General features: G+C 43.5%; 2 non-coding genes across 2 annotated transcripts; one reads left to right on the forward strand and one right to left on the reverse strand.

Moving 5' to 3' along the window:
- Nucleotides 1-15,332: 15,332 nt before the first annotated feature.
- On the reverse strand, nucleotides 15,333-15,405 carry trnak-cuu (transfer RNA lysine (anticodon CUU)). Its single transcript has one exon. It is a non-coding gene; the product is annotated as a tRNA-Lys (tRNA).
- A 703-nt stretch (nucleotides 15,406-16,108) lies between these two features.
- On the forward strand, nucleotides 16,109-16,190 carry trnas-uga (transfer RNA serine (anticodon UGA)). The gene has a single exon. It is a non-coding gene; the product is annotated as a tRNA-Ser (tRNA).
- The last annotated feature ends 8,719 nt before the right edge of the window (nucleotides 16,191-24,909 follow it).

Below are 24,909 nucleotides of genomic sequence, written 5' to 3' on the forward strand. Positions count from 1 at the left end.
CTGGATATTGTGAAATACCCTTATTGTCCCTCTATGGGGTATTACTGGATGTTGTTAAATATCCTTATTGTCCCTCTGTGGGGTATTACCGGAATTGTGAAATATCCTTATTGCCTCTATGTGGGGTATTACTAGATATTGTTAAACATTCTTATTGCCTCTCTGTGGGGTATTACTAGATATTGTTACACATCCTTATTGCCCCTCTGTGGGGTATTACTGGATATTGTTAAATATCTTTATTGTCCCTCTGTGGTGTATTACTGGAGATTGTTAAATATTCGTATTGCCCCTCTGTGGGGTATTACATGATATTGTTAAATATCCATACTGCCCCTCTGCGGGGTACTACTGGATATTGTTTAATATCCTTATTGCCACTCTGTGGGGCATTACTGGATATTGTTAAATATCCTTATTGTCCCACTGCGGGGTATTACTGGATATTGTTAAATATCCTTATTGCCCGTCTGTGGGGTATTACTAGATATTATTAAATATCCTCATTGTCCCTCTGTGGGGGTATTACTGGATATTGTTAAATATCCTTATTGCCCCTCTGTAGGGTATTACTGGATATTGTTAAATATCCTTATTGCCCCTCTGTAGGGTATTACTGGATATTGTTAAATATCCTTATTGTCCCTCTGTGGGGTATTGCTAAATGAATATTTTTCGTCAGTATTCACACAGAAAAAAGACAATGTTGTCGAGGAGAATATTAGACTAGAAGGGCTTGAGATTCATAAGGAGGAGGTGTTAGCAATTCTGGAAAGTGTGAAAATAGATAAGTCACGTGGGCCGGATGGGATTTATCCTAGGATTCTCTGGGAAGCTAGGGAGGAGATTGCTGAGCCTTTGGCCTTGATCTTTAAGTCATCTTTGTCTACAGGAATAGTGCCAGAAGACTGGAGGATAGCATATGTTGTCCCCGTGTTCAAGAAGAGGAGGAGAGATAGCCCCGGTGACTATAGACCAGTGAGCCTTACTTCTGTTGTAGGAAAAATATTGGAAAGGTTTATAAGAGATAGGGTGTATAATCATCTGGAAAGGAATAATTTGATTAGAGATAGTCAACACGGTTTTGTGAAGGGTAGGTCGTGCCTCACAAACCTTATTGAGTTCTTTGAGAAGGTGACCAAACAGGTGGATGAGGGTAAAGCAGTTGATGTGGTGTATATGGATTTCATAAAGCGTTTGATAAGGTTCCGCACGGTAGACTACTGCAGAAAATACGGAGGCATGGGATTCAGGGAGATTTAGCAGTTTGGATCAGAAATTGGCTAGCTGGAAGAAGACAAAGGGTGGTGGTTGATGGGAAATGTTCAGGCTGGAGTCCAGTTACTAGTGCTGGACCACAAGGATCTGTTTTGGGGCCACTGCTGTTTGTCATTTTTATAAATGACCTGGAGGATGGCGTATAAGGATGGGTGAGTAAATTTGAAGATGACACTAACGTCGGTGGAGTTGTGGACAGTGCAGAAGGATGTTAGAAATTACAGAGGGACATAGATAAGCTGCAGCGCTGGGCTGAGAGGTGGCAAATGGAGTTTAATGCCGAAAAGTGTGAGGTGATTCATTTTGGAAGGAATGACAGTAAGACTGAGTACTGGGCTAATGGCAAGATTCTTGGCAGTGTGGATGAGCAGAGAGATCTCGGTGTCCATGTACATAGATCCCTGACAGTTGCCACCCAGGTTGCGAGGGTTGTTAAGAAGGCGTACGGTGTGTTAGCTTTTATTGGTAGGGGGATTGAGTTTAGGAGCCATGAGGTCATGTTGCAGCTATACAAAACTAAAGTGCGGCCGCATTTGGAGTATTGCGTGCAATTCTGGTCGCCGCATTATAGGAAGGATGTGGAAGCATTGGAAAGGGTGCAGAGGAGATTTACCAGAATGTTGCCTGGTATGGAGGGAAGATCGTATGAGGAAAGGCTGAGGGACTTGAGGCTGTTTTCGTTAGAGAGAAGAAGGTTAAGAGGTAAGTTAATTGAGACATAAAAGATGATCAGAGGATTGGATAGGGTGGACAGTGAGAGCCTTTTTCCTCGGATGGTGATGTCTAGCACGAGGGGACATAGCTTTAAATTAAGGGGAGATAGATATAAGACAGATGTCAGTGGTAGGTTCTTTACTCAGAGAGTAGTAAGGGCGTGGAATGCCCTGCCTGAAACAGCAGTGGACTCGCCAACACTAAGGACATTCAAATGGTCATTGGATAGACATATGGACGGTAAGGGAATAGTGTAGATGGGCTTTAGAGTGGTTTCACAGGTCGGCGCAACATCGAGGGCCGAAGGGCCTGTACTGCGCTGTAATGTTCTATGTTCTATTGTTAAATATCCTTATTGACCCTCCGTGGAGCATTACTGGATATTGTTAAATATCTTTATTGCCCCTCTGTGGGGTATTACTGGATATTGTAAATGTTCTTCTTGCCCCTCTGTGGGGTATTACTGGATATTGTTAAATATCCTTATTGCCCGTCTGTGGGGTATTACTAGATATTATTAAATATCCTCATTGTCCCTCTGTGGGGGTATTACTGGATATTGTTAAATATCCTTATTGCCCCTCTGTAGGGTATTACTGGATATTGTTAAAAATCCTTATTGTCCCTCTGTGGGGTATTGCTAAATGAATATTTTTCGTCAGTATTCATACAGAAAAAAGACAATGTTGTCGAGGAGAATATTAGACTAGAAGGGCTTGAGATTCATAAGGAGGAGGTGTTAGCAATTCTGGAAAGTGTGAAAATAGATAAGTCACGTGGGCCGGATGGGATTTATCCTAGGATTCTCTGGGAAGCTAGGGAGGAGATTGCTGAGCCTTTGGCCTTGATCTTTAAGTCATCTTTGTCTACAGGAATAGTGCCAGAAGACTGGAGGATAGCATATGTTGTCCCCTTGTTCAAGCAGAGGAGGAGAGATAGCCCCGGTAACTATAGACCAGTGAGCCTTACTTCTGTTGTAGGAAAAATATTGGAAAGGTTTATAAGAGATAGGGTGTATAATCATCTGGAAAGGAATAATTTGATTAGAGATAGTCAACACGGTTTTGTGAAGGGTAGGTCGTGCCTCACAAACCTTATTGAGTTCTTTGAGAAGGTGACCAAACAGGTGGATGAGGGTAAAGCAGTTGATGTGGTGTATATGGATTTCATAAAGCGTTTGATAAGGTTCCGCACGGTAGACTACTGCAGAAAATACGGAGGCATGGGATTCAGGGAGATTTAGCAGTTTGGATCAGAAATTGGCTAGCTGGAAGAAGACAAAGGGTGGTGGTTGATGGGAAATGTTCAGGCTGGAGTCCAGTTACTAGTGCTGGACCACAAGGATCTGTTTTGGGGCCACTGCTGTTTGTCATTTTTATAAATGACCTGGAGGATGGCGTATAAGCATGGGTGAGTAAATTTGAAGATGACACTAACGTCGGTGGAGTTGTGGACAGTGCAGAAGGATGTTAGAAATTACAGAGGGACATAGATAAGCTGCAGCGCTGGGCTGAGAGGTGGCAAATGGAGTTTAATGCCGAAAAGTGTGAGGTGATTCATTTTGGAAGGAATGACAGTAAGACTGAGTACTGGGCTAATGGCAAGATTCTTGGCAGTGTGGATGAGCAGAGAGATCTCGGTGTCCATGTACATAGATCCCTGACAGTTGCCACCCAGGTTGCGAGGGTTGTTAAGAAGGCGTACGGTGTGTTAGCTTTTATTGGTAGGGGGATTGAGTTTAGGAGCCATGAGGTCATGTTGCAGCTATACAAAACTAAAGTGCGGCCGCATTTGGAGTATTGCGTGCAATTCTGGTCGCCGCATTATAGGAAGGATGTGGAAGCATTGGAAAGGGTGCAGAGGAGATTTACCAGAATGTTGCCTGGTATGGAGGGAAGATCGTATGAGGAAAGGCTGAGGGACTTGAGGCTGTTTTCGTTAGAGAGAAGAAGGTTAAGAGGTAAGTTAATTGAGACATAAAAGATGATCAGAGGATTGGATAGGGTGGACAGTGAGAGCCTTTTTCCTCGGATGGTGATGTCTAGCACGAGGGGACATAGCTTTAAATTAAGGGGAGATAGATATAAGACAGATGTCAGTGGTAGGTTCTTTACTCAGAGAGTAGTAAGGGCGTGGAATGCCCTGCCTGCAACAGCAGTGGACTCGCCAACACTAAGGACATTCAAATGGTCATTGGATAGACATATGGACGGTAAGGGAATAGTGTAGATGGGCTTTAGAGTGGTTTCACAGGTCGGCGCAACATCGAGGGCCGAAGGGCCTGTACTGCGCTGTAATGTTCTATGTTCTATTGTTAAATATCCTTATTGACCCTCCGTGGAGCATTACTGGATATTGTTAAATATCTTTATTGCCCCTCTGTGGGGTATTACTGGATATTGTAAATGTTCTTCTTGCCCCTCTGTGGGGTATTACTGGATATTGTTAAATATCCTTATTGCCCGTCTGTGGGGTATTACTAGATATTATTAAATATCCTCATTGTCCCTCTGTGGGGGTATTACTGGATATTGTTAAATATCCTTATTGCCCCTCTGTAGGGTATTACTGGATATTGTTAAATATCCTTATTGTCCCTCTGTGGGGTATTGCTAAATGAATATTTTTCATCAGTATTCACACAGAAAAAAGACAATGTTGTCGAGGAGAATATTAGACTAGAAGGGCTTGAGATTCATAAGGAGGAGGTGTTAGCAATTCTGGAAAGTGTGAAAATAGATAAGTCACGTGGGCCGGATGGGATTTATCCTAGGATTCTCTGGGAAGCTAGGGAGGAGATTGCTGAGCCTTTGGCCTTGATCTTTAAGTCATCTTTGTCTACAGGAATAGTGCCAGAAGACTGGAGGATAGCATATGTTGTCCCCTTGTTCAAGCAGAGGAGGAGAGATAGCCCCGGTAACTATAGACCAGTGAGCCTTACTTCTGTTGTAGGAAAAATATTGGAAAGGTTTATAAGAGATAGGGTGTACAATCATCTGGAAAGGAATAATTTGATTAGAGATAGTCAACACGGTTTTGTGAAGGGTAGGTCGTGCCTCACAAACTTTATTGAGTTCTTTGAGAAGGTGACCAAACAGGTGGATGAGGGTAAAGCAGTTGATGTGGTGTATATGGATTTCATAAAGCGTTTGATAAGGTTCCGCACGGTAGACTACTGCAGAAAATACGGAGGCATGGGATTCAGGGAGATTTAGCAGTTTGGATCAGAAATTGGCTAGCTGGAAGAAGACAAAGGGTGGTGGTTGATGGGAAATGTTCAGGCTGGAGTCCAGTTACTAGTGCTGGACCACAAGGATCTGTTTTGGGGCCACTGCTGTTTGTCATTTTTATAAATGACCTGGAGGATGGCGTATAAGCATGGGTGAGTAAATTTGAAGATGACACTAACGTCGGTGGAGTTGTGGACAGTGCAGAAGGATGTTAGAAATTACAGAGGGACATAGATAAGCTGCAGCGCTGGGCTGAGAGGTGGCAAATGGAGTTTAATGCCGAAAAGTGTGAGGTGATTCATTTTGGAAGGAATGACAGTAAGACTGAGTACTGGGCTAATGGCAAGATTCTTGGCAGTGTGGATGAGCAGAGAGATCTCGGTGTCCATGTACATAGATCCCTGACAGTTGCCACCCAGGTTGCGAGGGTTGTTAAGAAGGCGTACGGTGTGTTAGCTTTTATTGGTAGGGGGATTGAGTTTAGGAGCCATGAGGTCATGTTGCAGCTATACAAAACTAAAGTGCGGCCGCATTTGGAGTATTGCGTGCAATTCTGGTCGCCGCATTATAGGAAGGATGTGGAAGCATTGGAAAGGGTGCAGAGGAGATTTACCAGAATGTTGCCTGGTATGGAGGGAAGATCGTATGAGGAAAGGCTGAGGGACTTGAGGCTGTTTTCGTTAGAGAGAAGAAGGTTAAGAGGTAAGTTAATTGAGACATAAAAGATGATCAGAGGATTGGATAGGGTGGACAGTGAGAGCCTTTTTCCTCGGATGGTGATGTCTAGCACGAGGGGACATAGCTTTAAATTAAGGGGAGATAGATATAAGACAGATGTCAGTGGTAGGTTCTTTACTCAGAGAGTAGTAAGGGCGTGGAATGCCCTGCCTGCAACAGCAGTGGACTCGCCAACACTAAGGACATTCAAATGGTCATTGGATAGACATATGGACGGTAAGGGAATAGTGTAGATGGGCTTTAGAGTGGTTTCACAGGTCGGCGCAACATCGAGGGCCGAAGGGCCTGTACTGCGCTGTAATGTTCTATGTTCTATTGTTAAATATCCTTATTGACCCTCCGTGGAGCATTACTGGATATTGTTAAATATCTTTATTGCCCCTCTGTGGGGTATTACTGGATATTGTAAATGTTCTTCTTGCCCCTCTGTGGGGTATTACTGGATATTGTTAAATATCCGTATTGTCCCTCTGTGGGGTATTACTGGATATTGTTAAATTTCCTTATTGTCCCTCTGTGGGGTATTACTGGATATTGTTAAATATCCTCATTGCCCCTGTGTGGGGTATTACTGGATATTGTTAAATATCCTTGTTGCCCCTCTGTGGGGTATTACTGGATATTGTAAATTTTCTTATTGCCCCTCTGTGGGGTATTACTGGATATTGTTAAATATCCTTATTGTCCCTCTGTGGAGTATTACTGGATATTGTAAATTTTCTTATTGTCCCTCTGTGGGGTATTAATGGATATTGTTAATTATCCTTATTGCCCCTCTGTGGGGTATTACTGGATATTGTGATTCTAACGTTACCAAATGACGTCACCGTGATAATAAACAGAACCCATTCCAGTCAGTGGAGATGAGATATTGGCAGGAATAATACTCACACACCACTGCAAATGTTGTCTGTTTAATCATGACGTCATCAGTGGCTCATGGTTAAGGTGTGAGTGATGTTAATCGTGATGTGATCAAATGTGTGTCTGTTTCAGTCTTTCCGCGGGGAGTTTTCATGCTGAGGAGAAATATGTTGGACATGGTCTGGGAATGTTTCACTCGGGTCCATTCCCAACATTGCTGTCCTGGTGGGATGGGCCTTTCCTTCCAATCGTTTCAGGACACTTGTTTAATTTTGATTAATTATCATTTATTAAGAATTGTTTCAGATGTTTAGTGCAATTCTTTTAAATATGCAAATTATCACACGCGATAAAATGTTACTTTCATTCCCCAAACAGCGAAATTGGGTGAAAACCATCAATGAGAGGCAAAGGGAGCGCCGGTCATTTGTATGGTCAGTGGTTTGTTTCTATAGCTGAGTAAATATTCCGGAGCAGAGCCGCTGCGAGCGGGGTTCGAACCTCGGCGGGGATACAATAATCTGGGTTTGCCGTTTCTGTCCACACACCTGGATAGGAATGGAGCTGCTGCTGCCCGGGGAGCTGGACGAGCAAGAGGCACAGATATTGACCAACTGCACCCGCTCCAAATAGATTCCCCAAATTACTGAACAAAACGAAAACAAGCACAAATCATAATTAAAGAAAGTATGACAGTCTCTCTGAAAACAATATGCCAACATCTCTAAAGAATGGATTTGGTGCAGCGAATTCCCTCTGAACTGTCTCAATGTCAGCCGTCAATCCTTGCCAGTTACTCAGACAGGCGCCGACTGGTTAGAAGATTGCATCACTTTTCAAGGTCCTGCTCAATAAAATCAATCACAGACCCATGATGTGCTTTCCTCCTGTTCTCAGACACATCCACTTTCTACAAGGGCGCACTAACTGGTTTTCAGAGTAAGAGTCAGACTACAGTCACCTCGTTCTCTCTCGACCCCTTTATCTCAGAGCCACCTCACAACCAGCAATGGAACTCATTATTTATTATTATTAACGTTATTATTTAGTGATTGTTGCTTTGAGTGTGAGCTTTTTATTCATCTTCATATTTCGTTTAGTTTCCCAACAAAATGTTAAATGTCAGACTGAACTCGATAAATTCAAACCATTTACTGACAACCAACCGGGATTGCGATTGATTTTCGACTCAGTGGGGAATTGAACAGAGTCCAATGGAATACATTATAAAACCAGCCTGGAATCACTCCAGGAAGTTCATCTTCCGGTTAGGGACGCTGCAGCCTTCCGGTCTCAACATCGAATTCAACAACTTCAGATGATTGGCTCTCCCCCAACTCGACCCATTTGTTTTCATCCCATTTCATTCCAACTGTCTCTGACCATTTCCAAATTTCTTGTGTTATGGGCGAGGGGTTTTCAGAACCCCAAAATGTCTCATGGAGTTCAACCAACCTCACCCTTTAATGGATTTGTTGCTTTTTCGAGCACACGGCTTATTCCATAGGTGTGATATTACAATTACGGACACGTGGGTTTTTAAACACAAAACACTGTTTATTCCATGAACTCAACTTAACATCTTAAATAAACATTGGATCTCTTAACACCCCTTACTTGAAAGATAACTTAGAAAATATTGCAACAGTAAATAATTCATTCAAATGTTCCTTCAAACTTCCAAGAGACTTAACACCTTTAAACAGTATCACATCAGGTTAAAGGATATATATATATTTTGTAGAATGGCAGAGACTGTCGCAAACTTGCTTTCTACTTTTAAACTGCCCTCAGCAAAACCAGCCAGGCACTTTTTTAGCTGCTCTCAGCAAAACCAAACTGCAAAACTTGCAGCTCTCTGGAAACACACAGACACAGCTTTTAAACTGAAATTAAAAACCTGCCAAAACACAGACTGCAAAATGGCTGAACTGAGCTGAGCTCCACCCACTCTATGACATCACTGTTTTCTTAAAGGTACATTGCTTAAACATCCAGTTCTTAAAGGCACTCTCGCATGACACCTCCCCCCAAGAAAAAAAACCATCAACTTCAAGATGGTTTAATTTTTCACTTTTGCACCATCCACTAAGAAATGTACACAGTAAATATACATTTTCATTTAAAGAAAACAACACACTCAAACAGGTATAATAACATAGTCCATTTTTCTTTGTTCTTCTTCCTCCAACCGAAATCCTTCTCGATTGACAGTCTCTTTGAAAAAAGTCTCTGCACGATCCATCCATTCCTCTACTCCTCGGCATTTCTCTTTAGAATCAGATACTTTAGTTCAATCTGACCACAGAGTCCCTTACAATTCTCCAATACAGGAATATTGGTGATCACAGCTTTCAGGCAGCCAAATGCCTGTTGAAAGTTCTCTGTCCATTGAATTTTTTTACGGTTCTTCAGTAATTCCATCAGTGGAGTAATCATGCTACAAAACCTTTGCACAGCTGTTCAATCACATCCACTCATGCTAAGAAATCACATTATTTCCCTTTGTCTTGAGGGTATCGGAAACTCCGCAAGGAAAGTGATTTGGGCTTCTCCAAATTCACTTTCGCGTAGGTTTATCGCCAAACCTTCCTCCTGAAGTCGATCGAAGAACTCCATACGATGCTTTAAATGTTCTTTCCATGTCTGGAAATTGGAAGTAAAATCAGATTGTCCCACTTTCTCAATGCAATCCCTCAATGGTGGGATAGGATAGGAGTCCGTTCTTGTAACTGCATTCATCTTTCTGTAGTCCACACCCAACCGTTGGGTACCGTCTGGTTTAGGTACCTTGTCCAATAATGTCTGCTGCCACCTTTCTAACGCTCCCTGCGATTCTGGATGGTACGCAGTTGATTTAAATTGTTTTACTCCGAAGGTATCCACAACTTCTTTGAATAACTTTGAAGTAAAATTCGTTCCTTGATCCGATTGAATTTCTGTGGGTAGTCCATATCTAGTAAAGAATTGAAGTAACTCCTCCACAATCAGCCAGGAGCTGGTTTAGCACAGCGCTAAAGAGCAGGCCTTTAAAGCAGACCAAGGCAGGCCAGCAGCATTGTTCAATTCCCGTACCAGGCTACCCGAACAGGCGCCGGAATGTTGCGACAAGGGGCTTTTCACAGTAACTTCATTGAAGCCTACTTGTGGCAATCAGCGATTTTCATTTACTTTCATCCATTTAGCTGTAATATTACGTACTGGAATGGCCTTTGCAAACCTAGTAGACACATCCATTACAGTCAAAAGATATTGATTCCCATTTTTTGTTTTAGGAAGCGGTCCTACACAATCGATTGGGCGCTGGTTACATCACTGCTTGAGGTTTCCCTGTCACTTGACATGTGCGACATAATTGAGAAAATGTAACTACATCTTAATATAGTCCAGGCCAAATTTTTCTTTCTGGATTTTAACTTGAGTTGTCCTTATTCCCAAATGATCTCCCATTGGTACCTCATGTGCAACTCGCAGCACCTCCTCTGTATACCCTACCGGCAATACTACTTGATGAACTTCTGCCCACTTTTTATCCGCCTGCATATGTAAAGGTCTCTATTTTCTCATCAGGACATCATTTTTCCGGTAATAACACTCTGGTATACTCTCAGATTCCTCTTCCGTATATGCTTTCTGATATATCCGTTTTATTTCTACAGATTTCTGTTGTAACTCCGCCAATTTTCCTGAACTAAAAATATCCACCTCATCCTCCACCTGTTCTTGTTCTTTTTCAACCATCTGATCAAAAATCGTTTCTGATTATTGCATTTCAACTTCATCTTCACTCTTTGATTTCTCCTCTTGTCTTAACCTGTGACTTTGCGACCTTGTTACTACACAACCCGGAATACTCCCAGGATATTCGTCCGTCAACACTTCATTTGACTGATTTTCCATTGGCTTATCAACCACAGTAGGCATCACTCCCACCTGCGATCCAGCTATATAATTACCCAAGATACACTGTATTCCTGGACAAGATAGTTTATCTATTACTCCTACTACCACTTCACCACCCTTCATTGGACTTTCCAACATTACCTTATATAATGGAACGCTACTCCTCTCACCCTGAATTCCACATATCACCACATTTTCTGGCAACATTCTTCCCAAACTACATAATTCCTCATCTCTTACCATTAAAGATTGACTAGCCCCTGTATCTCTTAAAATTTTGACTTCGTTACCTGCTCCTCCTGATACACATGAGTAAACTTTACCCAAGCAAGTAAATTGTTTTAATACATCTGGCACCTTCTTAACAATTACTTCTTGAACAGGCTGTATAATTGTTTGCACCTCCTTCGCTTCACTTGGGCTTTCCTTTACCACTCTAACAAACCCCACCGTCTTATCCTGCTTTACCACATCAGCCTTCTCAGTGCTTTTCTTCAACCACCAACACTGTGACTTTACATGGCCAAATGTGTTACAGTGAAAACATTTGAAACTTTTCATTTCTTTTCCAACTTCCTGGATTTATTTTTAAATTTGAGGTACACTTTCTTTATTGTCTCCCATCAGATCACCTTTACCTTTACCACTTGAGTATTTCTCATGTCCCCAGTTTCTATCCCTCACCGTCTGAAACAGATGTCGGAAACCAATCTTTGAATTTTGAACTAATTCATAATCATCTGCCGTTTCCGCTGCTAATCTCGCAGTTTTAACCCCCTGTTCTTCCACATGACTTCTCACTAGATCAGGAATTGAATTTTTAAACTCCTCCAAAAGTATTATTTCTCTGAGAGCTTCATATCTTTGTTCTATTTTCAAAGCCCTTATCCACCAATCAAAATTACTCTGTTTGAGCCTTTCAAACTCCATGTATGTTTGACCAAATTCTTTCCTTAAATTTCTAAACCTTTGTCTGTAAGCTTCAGGCATTAGCTCATATACACTCAAGATGTGTTTCTTCATCTCCTCATACGTTCCAGATACCTCATCCGGTAGTGATGCAAAGACTTCACTCGCTCTGCCTACCAGCTTTGTTTGAATCAGTAATACCCAGATGTCCTGCAGCCATTTCATTTGTTTAGCTACCTTCTCAAATGAAATGAAAATGGCTTCCACTTCCTTCTCGCCAAGCCTTGGCAATGCTTGGACAGAATTAAATAGATTCTTACCAAGCCTTCGACTATGACGCTCGTACTCACTATCTTCATCGCTATCATCCAACTGTCCGTTTCACTTTACGTCTGCCAATTTTAACTGATTGTCATGTTTCATGGCCATTTTCTGATGTTCAAACTCCCTCTCTTTATCTTTTTCCCTGATCTGTATCTCCCTTTCTTTTTCTTTTTGTTCTGCTAGGGCTATTCTTGCTTTTCTCCTTTTTTCTCTCTCCTTTTCTTTTTCCTCTCTCTCTTTCTCTTTCTTTTTCCTCTCTCTCTCTCTTTCTCTTTCTTGCTCCTCTCTCTCACTCTCGTATGCAAGCCGCTTTAATTCTTTCTCATGTTGCATTTGTTTAATTTGCAACTGAATTTTTGCCATTTCCAATGAGTCAAACCCTATATCAGGCAACTGTAAATGCTCGACCACCGCATCTTTTCCGCATTTTGTCAGGTAATGTTAACTGCAATATTCTTGCCAAATCTAACAGTCTGCTTTTCGTTTCTGTCCGTAAAGTACTACGTGTGACATTCTCCACCCCCAAAAACTTCTGAGCCTCTGAAAGAGCCATTGTTCACAACACTCTCCCCACTTAAACTACAGTACCACACCGGAAAAGCAACAATCCTTCACTGTCTTTAAGTTCACAAAAGCCAATCCAATCGACAGACTTTTATTCCGGACGAGCCCCCAATTGTTATGGGCGAGGCGTTTTCAGAACCCCAAAATGTATCATGGAGTTCAGCCAACCTCTCCCTTTAATTGATTTGTTGCTTTTCCTAGCACACGGCTTTTTCCCTAGGTATGGCATTACAATTATGGACACGTGGGTTCTTAAACACCAAACACTGTTTATTCCATAAACTCAACTTAACATCTTCAATAAACATTGGATCGCTTAACACCCCTTACTTCAAAGATAACTCAGAAAATATTGCAACAGTAAATAATTCCTTAAAATGTTCCTTCAAACTTCCAAGCGACTTCCAAACAGAATCACATCAAGTTAAGGGCTTCACAATTATGAATTCAAATCACCCAAATGATCCCGAGATGGTCTTTTATGTCAGAGATCCAGCTCCCTGCAAACACAGACACTCCCTAGCTCTTTTCAAACTTGCAGCTCTCTGGAAACACACAGACACACACAAGCTGCTTTTTAAACTGCAACTAAAAACCTGCAAAATGGCTGACCTAAAGCCCAGCTCCACCCACTCTCTGACATCACTGTTTTCTTAAATGTACATTGCTTCAACATCCATGTCTTGAAGGTACACTCACATGACAGGGGCTGGTTTAGCACACTAGGCTAAATCGCTGGCTTTTAAAGCAGACCAAGGCAGGCCAGCAGCCTGCCCGTACCAGCCTCCCCGAACAGGCGACGGAATGTGGCGACTAGGGGTTTTTCACAGTAACTTCATTGAAGCCTACTCGTGACAATAAGCGATTTTCATTTCATTTCTTTTCATTTCATTTCATTCATGACAGTACACTATGCAACCATGTCATTTATCTACCTTCTGTATGTGATACGTCATTGTTTGCGATATGACTTACCACAGTGCTATCATCCACAAACTTCTAGATTGAGTTGGAGCTAAATCCTGCCACACAGGATATGCCTCCATATTCAGCGGGTCCGTCCATGACAAGACTGAAGAACGATCACTCGTCTATCCAATCAGTGAGGTTTGCCCCACTGTGAGACAAGATTATCAGAAGGAAAACCAGATGAATTAGATTCAGATCACACGGTTACACCAGAACTGAATTATGAAAACCCCGCCTTCTCACAATTCCCGTGCAGCCTTCCCGAACAGGCGCCGGAATGTGGCGACTCGGGGCTTTTCACAGTAACTTCATTGAAGCCAACTTGTGACAATAAGCGATTATTATTATTATTATTATTATTGCTCCTCGCCTGAGGAATGGTGAACCTCAGGTTAAATCACCACCAGTCAGATCTCACCCTCAAAGGGGAAAGCAGCCTATGGTCATCAGGGACTAGAGCGACTTAATTTACTTTAGAACTGGATCAATCTGTGATATATCCAGGATGTGACTTCCTCAGACTGACCAAATGATTGACAGCCGGGAAATTAACGACCATTGAGGAGTTACTGGTACCTGAGGCTTGGTTGGAATGTTGGTTTTAAAGGTTCATCATGAAATCTAGAGATAAAAAGCCGGGAAAGTGGACATGAGGATTATCATGAAATCATTAAAATGTAAAAGGAGGCAATTCGGCCCATCGACTCTGCACCGACCCTCTGAAAGAGCCCCTATGTCCCCACCACATCCCTGTAACACCACCCAACATTCTGAACACTAAGGGGCAATTTAGCATGGACACTCCACCTAACCCGCACACATTTGGACTGTGCGAGGAAATCGCAGCACCCGGAGGAAACCCATACAGACACGGGGAGAAGTGCAAACTCCACACAGTCAGGGACTAAAGGCTGGAAATGAACCCGGATCGCTGGTGCTGTGAGGTAGCCACTGTGACAACGTGCCACCGTATGAGTTCATAACACGTCATATATCAGATCAAGCATGATCTCATTGAAATACGGAGCATATTCGATGGGCTGAATGTTCTACTTCTGCTCCTACGTCTTATGCCCTGATATTGTGTAAATGTGTTCCGGGTCTTGTGTAAAACCCTTGTTAAACCAACACAGACACCGCGTGTCGACTGCATCTGATTATCTGGCGCAGAGAAGGCGATTGTGGAATACATGTCGTCCCCATCAAACTCTGCTACTCACCTGACTGAGATTTGTTCTGTGTCTGTAAATCACAGGTAGTGTTCGCGAGTGGAGGGAACACTCTGCACCTCAGTCTCTGGAACAGTTTGTGAGAGCTGGATTCCTTCCTTATGAGTCAATGTCTTGTACTGTATGTGAGGGTGGGATTCAGACATTGGTACTGAATGTCAGTGTGGAAATCTTTCTGTATTTATCAATCACAATTACTGTTTGGGAAAAGTGAGATTAATACTTTTCCCAGCACGGCTGTGACAGACAGAGACGCACAGAAAATCAGGAAGAGACTATCAGGACACACACACAATGACACACAGAAAAGGTGCCGAGATGGAGAAAATGGTTATTTCGGAAAATGTGTTTTCTGCTGCAGAGAGGCCCTGTTTGTAAATGTTTCCTGCTGTGCAACCGTGCTCTCTGCCGTGTAACTGAGCTCTCTGCTGTGGAAATATGGTCCCTCTGAAGCAGATTACTGAGACGAAATTTCAATTCCAGATTTATTAAATTTTGTTACCAAGGGTTAGTTCAGGCTTCAGGATTGCCAGTCCAGCGACATCACCTTGTGTTCCTGTTATGAAGACAGTTCATTCAGCATCAATATTTTCCGATAATGATGTAGACGCGCCCAACGTGGGTCTCGAACCCACGACCCTGGGATTAAGAGTCCCATGCTCCACCGACTGAGCTAGCCGGGCTGGTGCGGCACTATCTCTTAAACCTCTTCTCGAAGAGAGTCGCTGGGGTGCTCATTCGGATGGTCAGTGCTGGCTCGTTGGGCCGAATGGCCTCCTTCTGAGCTGGAGATTCTACGATTCTATGATCCAAGGAGGTTGATGCGGTGGAGTCCTTCTGCCATACTGCCCACTCCTGACACCATGTAGAAATGCTGGTCTCTCAATGACTGGCGACCAAGGACATGTAATAAAAAATAATTGATTTAATAATTGAGCAGCGGCTCCTGGCTTGTGCTCTGACCGCGATCCGGGGAACTGCCGGAATCCAGACACGTGATCATGTTAGTTGCGTCATCAGGTCATCATGTGACCATTCGGCCTGCACAGGTCTCCTGTGCTGTAATTTCTTGATTTCATCATTTTAATTTTCTTCCAGACTGGGAAGTGTGGTCCTGTTCCATTGAAAATTCTAATATATTTCCAATGTCACTGATGGTGTTCCACAAACTATTTAATCGGTGGAATTGTGCGTTTCGGGAGCTGAGATTTTCGAGTCTCTCAAGGCTTCTCTCCAAATCCAATGGTCATTTCCCACGAAGATTCAACCCCTCCTCACATAAACCCCGGGGCCCCGTTGATCGTTTGAATGTAGTAACTTCCTGGAGTGATTCCAGGCTGGGTTTAGAATGTATTCCATCGACCAAATTACCAATAAAATGATACAGCTGCGATGGCCGAGTGGTTAAGGCGTTGGACTTGAAATCCAATGGGGGTTTCCCGCGCAGGTTCGAGCCCTGCTCGCAGCGACTGTGATTCGACATGTTTGTTCAACTCCGCGCACAAGCCGCTGACTTGGCATGTTTGTAAATGAACGGTTTGAATCGAGTTCAGTCAGATATTTAACATTTGTTTTTGAAACTGAACGAAATATGAAGAAGCTCGCACTCAAAACAACAATCAATAAATAATAACGTTTCCTGCAACGTTCGGAAGGAGAAGCAGCAACGGCAGCGAATGGAAACGTGGTTCGGTTTCATTCAGCTGAATGTATTTTTGGGTAAAAAGATCGTGGCAGAAATGGAACATATTTTATCTCTCTATCTGTTTCTTTGTTTCTTTCTCTCTCCCTCACTCACTGTTTTTGTGCTTCTCCGGGGACTGATTGGATACAGTGAAACTCAGCCCCATCTCACCCCAACTCTTTTGGACGAATACGTCCTGGTGATGGACGGTCCTGAATCAGTGGAAGAATCGACAAACTATTCCATTCTTGGCTAAGTGAGAAGTTCCATTGCTGGTTGTGAGATGTCTCTGGGATAAAGGGATCGAGAGAGAACGAGGTGACTGCAGTCTGACTCTTACTCTGAAAACCAGTTAGTGCGCCCTTGTACAAAGTGGATGTGTCTGAGAACAGGAGGAAAGCAGATCATGGGCCTGTGATTGATTTTATTGAGCCGGACCTTGAAAAGTGAAGCAAACTTCTAACCAGTCGGTGCCTGTCTGAGAACTGGTCAGGAATTACGGCTGATATTCAAACGGTTCATCTTTAATTAGTTACAGCAAATCGATTCTTTCAGAGGTGATGGTGTATTGTTTTCAGAGTCACTGTCATAGTTTCTTAAAATATGATTTGTGCTTGTTTTTGTTTTGTTCAGTAATTTGGGGAACCTATTTGGAGCGGGTGCAGTTGGTCAGTATCTGTGCCTCTTGCTTGGCAGCTCCCCGGGAAGCAGCAGCACCATTCCTATAGAGATGTGTGGACACAATCAGGAGATCCAAACTATTGCGCACTGCTGCCATCTCCTGGCTGAAAGCAAGTTGTGCAGCAAGGTAACGATGTATTCGTGACACGTTTCAATTGGAGCAAAATAACATTAACATGGTTAAATATTATCATTGTAGTAATCACATTTAAATCCCCAGATATCTGATTTCTGTCTGAGCGATCCAGCTCATCCCGATCTATCGGAAAATGAAAGGTTCCCATTACAGCCATATTGGTTACAAGAATATCCAATCTCTGATTTAATACATTCCCCCGCTTCATTGTTTGTGTATTCGTTCTATAAATACAGAGGGGGTGACATTGCCCGGGGACAGGTGGTGGTATAGTGGTGACTGTCCCAGCATTTGACCCAGCTTCAGTTCCTGGCCATCATAGTGGTGAATTATTTAATTCAATAAGTGGTTGTGGTGTAATGGTGATGTTCCTGGGCTAGTAATCCAGAGGCCCAGGCTAATTCTCGAGGGACACAGGTTCAAAATCCCTCCATGGCAACTGGTGGAATTTATTTGGAGGCGGCACGGTGGCACAGTGGTCTGCACTGCTGCCTTACATCGCCAGTTCCCAGGTTCGATTCCGGCCTCGGGTGACTGTCTGTGTGGACTTTGCACGTTCTCCTCGTGTCTGCGTGGGTTTCCTCCGGGTGCTCCCGTTTCCTCCCACGGTCCAAGGATGTGGTTAGGTGAATTGGGTGACTTTGTGGGGGAAATTGCCCCCAAAAAGATTAGGTGGGGTTACGGGGCTAGGAGTGAGAATTGGATCTATCTTACAGATAGGTTCTGGATTAATAAGGGGATCAGGGGTTATGAGGAGAAGGCAGGAGAATGGGGATGAGAAACATATCAGCCATGATTGAATGGCGGAGCAGACTCGATGGGTCGAGTGGCCTAATTCTCGGGCAGCATGGTAGCACAAGTGATTAGCACTGTGGCTTCACAGTGTCAGGGTCCCAGGTTTGATTCCCCACTGGGTCACTGTCTGTGTGGAGTCTGCACGTTCACCCCGTGTCAGCGTGGGTTTCCTCTGGGTGCTCCGGTTTCCTCCCACAGTCCAAAGACGTGCAGGTTAGGTGGATTGGCCATGATAAATTGCCCTTAGTGACCATAAAGGTTAGGAGGGGTTATTGGGTTACGGGGATAGGGTGGAAGCGAGGGCTTAAGAGGGTCGGTGCAGACTCGATGGGCCGTATGGCCTCCTTCTGCCTTGAGGAGGTGGTGGAAGCAGGGACGATAGTGACATTAAAGGGGCATCTTGACAAATACATGAATAGGATGGGAATAGAGGGATACGGACCCAGGAAGTGTAGAAGATTGTAGTTTATTCGGGCAGCATGGTCGGCAGGGGGTTGGAGGGCCGAAGGGCCTGTTCCTGTGCTGTACATTTCTTTGTTCTTTGTAAATATCGCAGGTCAGGACAGAAAAGGAGGGGACACTCCTCAAATAAAATTCACCAATTGTTCTCATCACCCATGGGTTTCTTATCTAATAACCAGCATCAATTTGTTTTGAGTGGAAACATAGTTTAAATAAACAACAATCTTCAACATTAATAACTAAGTTCTCAGTCTGAAACAATAGTAAATAGGTGGGTTAAACGGGCCAGAAATACGAGCCACGCAAAGTTCCGTTTACAGAATGAGCTTAAAACACTCCTAGTGGCTGAATAAATTAATCACTAAGTAAGTTACATAATTAATACCAGTAAAAAGTTATTACCGAAACAGGATGATAAGGGCAGCATCAGGACACAAGGACAAGGTAAGGTCTCAGATCAGAGTAAGAGTCCTATGTAATGACACACAGAACATCAGAAATAAATTGCATAACTACATTTATTGTGGACTGGTGCAATCTCCTGGCTGAACGGGAGCCGTGTGACACGGACACTTTCATTCAGGGGCGTTTCAAATTGGAGTGAAATTTACACAAACAACACGAATTTCTTTCTGCTCACTGTGCACAGTTATAGTGATCTGTATTAAACAGCAGGAGCGGGACCCGCAGTCTTCACCTTGTTTTAAAATAATTTAGAGTACCCAATTCATTTTTCACAATTAAGGGGCAATTTAGCATGGCCAATCCACCTAGGGGTCAGTGGGAGCCTGGAGACAAGGCAGATCCCAGAGAAAGGGAAATGGATTAGAGATAGAGGGCGGCTAGGAAAAGCGAGGAAGGGTGAGAGGGGGGAAAAGAGGTGAGTGACACAATGGGTGATATTGTGAGAGGAACAGATGGAGGGAACTGGAGGTAGGGAGGCAGCTGGAGGCAGGATTCCCCTTTATTTATCCTGATCATTACCACTTCAAATAATTCGAACAGATTGTCATGCATTATGTGCCCTTCTTGAAGCCATGCTGAATCTGTTTCATTATGTTATATGTTGCTAAATGTTCTGCTATTATATCCTTTAGAATGGACTCTAACAGTTTCCACATGACAGATATTATGCTAACTAGCATTTAGTTATCTGTCTCTGTCTCCCTCCCTTTTCGAATAAGGGTGTTATGTTGGCAGTTTTCCATAAAGAACAGTACAGCACAGGAACAGGCTCTCCGGCACTACCAGCCTGCGCTCATTATGATGCCTGTCTGAAATAAACACGCAGCGATTTTCCAGAATTTAAGGATTCATGGAAGATTTTCACCAGTGCATCCTTTTCATCGATGAGAAGTTGGTAAGAAGGTTCTGAATCTGCAGCCTGGTTTGCAATATTGGAAATTCATCTTCCGGAAGCACACTCTTCACCACTGATACCACTCCAGTCAATCTCCACTGCACAATCTCCTCGGTCTTGGCGGTTTTCCAAAGGATTTGTTTGAACCCTCGCAAGGATCTAACAATCCACAGGAATGCCATATGACTCCAATTCTTTGAATCCCATCTATCAGAGCAATTTTGATAAAAGGAGGTAATGACACATTATAGACAACGACATGCTTCCTTCAATGTTAATCTCCTTAATGACATCAAATACAATTGGCCTGAAATCTCTATTGAATAAATAAACAGCAAATTCTACAGTCAGTCCAGGAACAACCCGTGCCTTCATTCCACTTATTGTTACTTTCATTTCCTTAATCCCACTTCTTTATCACAAAGGTTTCTTTAAACTCCCTTCAATAAAAGTGCTCACTTTCCTCATCGACCATTCGTAATTGTTTTCTTTTGTATAAAACTTATGTCAAAGAGGAATGAGAAAGACTGGCTGGAGGTAATGGTGGCATGTCATGTGGACCAGATGAGATGCAGCTGAGGATGCTGAGTGATGTAATAGTGGACATTGTGAAGTTACTGGCCAGAAACTTCCGAATTCTATTTGCGTTTTTAATGGACAGCTACAATCCACTTGTTTATTCCAGGACACAACAATGAATAAAGTGAATCAGTGCTGAACAGTTTCTATCATCGCAATCCTCCAGCTTGTTCTTATTGACAAACCGGTCCTGGATTGAAGTTTTTTGCTTTAAGAATGAGACCACCACCTCCTGGGAATACAGCAGCGATTCCTCGAGGACCTGAGCTGTAAACGTGAAATTCAGTGAAAGGATTTCACCCTCCGCACGGAATCTGATCACCACCTCAACCCCAACATTCAGCTTGGGTGGGCAGGCAAGACAATTTCCTTCCCCAAACCCCCCACGCAGACTGGGTAATCTCCCAAACTCGTATCCTGCTATTGTCACAATGCTCCACAACATCGCTCTCTTCCCAAATCTCCAAGAATCTCACCCCAAATCCTCAAACCTTTTATTCTGTATTCAAACAACATTTTGTCCCCTGACTAAGTTCATCCTGGGAAGAGAGGTTTGGTATTCCGAGTTCCTCTGCAGATATCCGTTTTTTGTTTAATGACCAAAAGAGGCCTAAAACCTGAAAGAAAGCCTCTCTCACAGCCCTGTGAGCATGTCTCAAATAGACGGTGCAGTCAATACCCGCAGAGTAGATAACAATGGAGAGAACTGTGAGGAATTTCAGCGTCAACATTTGGTGGAAATAAAGGATTCAAAAGAAAACATTATTTTAACTACTGAACAGATTCTCTGGGAGCAGGACTGAAGTCAAAGGGAAAAATCCAGTTGATTTCTAGTCGAAAGCATTAACCATTGGACTGAATTCAGTCCTTGTGTTAAAATGTCTGTAAATTATCCACTGGAAAGTGAAGGACAAGTTAAACCTGCAATTCTGGAACAAAGGCAGATTTTGCGCTGTTGTATTCTTTGGGGAGAATTACAAAACAAAGAGATCTAGGGGTACAAGTTCGGAGCTCCTTGTAAGTAGAGCCGCAGGTGGACAGGGTGGTGAAGAAGCCATTCAGCATGCTCGGTTTTATTGATCAGGATATTGAATAAAGGAGTCGGGACGTCTTATTGAAGTTGTACAATACATTGGTAAGAGCACACATGAAATACTATGTTCAGTTCTAGTCACCCTATTATGGGAAGTATATTGGTAAACTAGAAAGAGCGCCGAAGAGATTTACGAGGATGCTACCAGGACTTGGTCCTCTGGGTTATAAGGAGAGACTGGACAGGCTTGGATTTTTTCCCTGGAGCGTCGGAGGCTTCGAGGTGAACTGATAGAGGTCTATAAAATAATGAGGAGCATAGATCAGGCAGATTGTCAACATATGTTCCCAAAGGTAGAGGAGCCTAAAGGGCATAGGTTTGAGGTGAGAGGGGAGAGATGCAAAAGAGACCAGAGAGGATTTGCTTTCACGCGGAGGGTGGTGAGCATCCGAAATGGGCTGCCAGAGGCAGTGTAGAATCGGTACAATGTTTTCATTTAAAATACAGTGAGATATTTACATAGAACATAGAACATACAGCACAGAACAGGCCCTTCGGCCCACGATGTTGTGCCGAACCTTTGTCCTAGATTAATCATAGATTATCATTGAATTTACAGTGCAGAAGGAGGCCATTCGGCCCTTTGAGTCTGCACCGGCTCCTGGAAAGAGCACCCTACCCAAACTCAACACCTCCAACCAACACCAAGGGCAATTTTGAACATTAAGGGCAGTTTATCATTGGCCAATTCACCTAACCTGCACATCTTTGGACTGTGGGAGGAAACCGGAGCACCCGGAGGAAATCCACGCAGACACGGGGAGGATGTGCAGACTCCGCACAGACAGTGACCCAAGCCGGAATCGAACCTGGGACCCTGGAGCTGTGAAGCAATTGTGCTATCCACAATGCTACCGTGCTGCCCTTAAGAACAAATAAATCTACACTATATCATTTTACCGTAATCCATGTACCTATCCAATAGCTGCTTGAAGGTCCCTAATGTTTCCGACTCAACTACTTCCACAGGCAGTGATTCCATGCCCCCACTACTCTCTGGGTAAAGAACCTACCTCTGATATCCCTCCTATATCTTCCACCTTTCACCTTAAATTTATGTCCCCTTGTAATGGTTTGTTCCACCCGGGGAAAATGTCTCTGACTGTCTACTCTATGCGTTCCCCTGATCATCTTATAAACCTCTATCAAGTCGCCCCTCATCCTTCTCCGTTCTAATGAGAAAAGGCCTAGCACCCTCAACCTTTCCTCGTAAGACCTACTCTCCATTCCAGGCAACATCCTGGTAAATCTTCTTTGCATCTTTTCCAAAGCTTCCACATCCTTCCTAAAATGAGGCGACCAGAACTGTACACAGTACTCCAACTGTGGCCTTACCAAAGTTTTGTACAGCTGCATCATCACCTCACGGCTCTTAAATTCAATCCCTCTGTTAATGAACGCGAGCACACCATAGGCCTTCTTCACAGCTCTATCCACTTGAGTGGCAACTTTCAAAGATGTATAAACATAGACCCCAAGATCTCTCTTCTCCTCCACATTGCCAAGAACTCTACCGTTAACCCTGTATTCCGCATTCATATTTGTCCTTCCAAAATGGACAACCTCACACTTTTCAGGGTTAAACTCCATCTGCCACTTCTCAGCCCAGCTCTGCATCCTATCTATGTCTCTTTGCAGCCGCCAACAGCCCTCCTCACTATCCACAACTCCACCAATCTTCGTATCGTCTGCAAATTTACTGACCCACCCTTCAACTCCCTCATCCAAGTCATTAATGAAAATCACAAACAGCAGAGGACCCAGCGGTACGCCACTGGTAACTGGGATCCAGGCTGAATATTTGCCATCCACCAGCACTCTCTGACTTCTATCAGTTAGCCAGTTCGTTATCCAACTGGCCAAATTTCCCACTATCCCATGCCTCCTTACTTTCTGCATAAGCCTACCATGGGGAACCTTAACAAATGCTAATTTGACCAAATCAAATTTATCTGGGCAGGGTGAATATAGAGGGACATGGATCAAATGTGGGCAAGTGGGACTAACTTGGTGATAGAAACTGGGCAACATGGACAAGCTGGGCCGAAGGACCTGTTTCCATGCTGTAAACATCTATGACTCTGTGACTTTATGGAGGAAGTGTTCAATCACACAGATCAGGTCAAACGCAGTGACACCCTGCTGGGATTGATCTGAGCTACAGAGTGTGAGGATGTTTAGCTGAACAAACCGGAATGCTTGAAATATTTTACGAATCTGTGGTATCACTGACAAGAGAAATAGTTACCATTTCAGATCCTGACCCTTCATTGGAACGACCTGTTCCTCTCTCCACAGAAGCTGCCGGGTCAGCTGAATATTTGCAGCATTTTCTGTCTTTGTTTCAGATTTGCGGCATCCGCGGTATTTTCCTGTTGTGCCAAAGGACAATGAGTTGTCTTTCCTGCTCTGAGGGTTATTGCAGGTCTCTCTGGCTGTGATTATCGCTGATTATCCATCTCTGGGATCGGTATTATTCAATAAGACTGCCGTTTGTGGAGGGTTTCTGAAATCCAGTCAGGGAGCTGGAGTTAAAATACACGGAGCCCTTACTCAATCTAAATGTAGGGCAGAACAGTCTCGAGGTGCTCAACGGCCAGCCCAGTTTGTTTGTTCCTGTGAATACAACAGGATATAAACAGAGACAGCTGCAAACACATGTTGCATTTCATTCATAAAGTCATCGAATCAGACAGCAGAGAAATGGCCCTTCAGCCCATCGCATCTGTGCCGGTCAGAAACAACCACCGAACCATTCTCATCCCATTTCCCAGCACTTGGATCATCGCCTCGTGTACCCTGGGATCGCAAATGCCCATCTAAACACTTCTTAGATATTATGAGGGGCTCTGCTCCACCAACCTTTCAGGCAGCGAGTTCCAAACTCCCGCCTCCCTCCAGGGAAAGAGGTTTTCCAATAAACGGTTTCACAAGAAAAGCCTCTGCAGTCAGGAGCTGAAAAGGGAGAGATGACCCCTCTGTCATCTTGTACTCTGTGCCGCTATTAATGAAGTCATGACACTGTTTGATTTATAAACGACTCTTACAGCCTGCCCTGTCACCTTCAATGATTTGGACACATGTCCCGCTGTTCCTGCACTCTTTTTTGTAAATAGACACTTGATTTTATATTGTCTACTTCTGTTCTTCCTACAAAAATAAATCGCCTCATTCCTTGTCTGCTACAGGTCCTCCCTTTGCACCAACCTGGCTGTGTCCTTTCGGAGTTTTACTAGAATTTCTGTAGCGCTTTTCACAGCCACAGGACGGCCCAAAACATTCCCAGACAATGAAGTAGTTTTGAAATGTCGTCACTCGGCGAATTACTGAACTTTTGAACTGCCTGTTGGACAACTACAGAAATCCTCATATGGGGATGGGAAAGCGTTGCAGGTGT

Source organism: Scyliorhinus torazame, chromosome 24 (genome assembly GCF_047496885.1).
Source record: "Scyliorhinus torazame isolate Kashiwa2021f chromosome 24, sScyTor2.1, whole genome shotgun sequence".
NCBI lineage: Eukaryota > Metazoa > Chordata > Chondrichthyes > Carcharhiniformes > Scyliorhinidae > Scyliorhinus > Scyliorhinus torazame.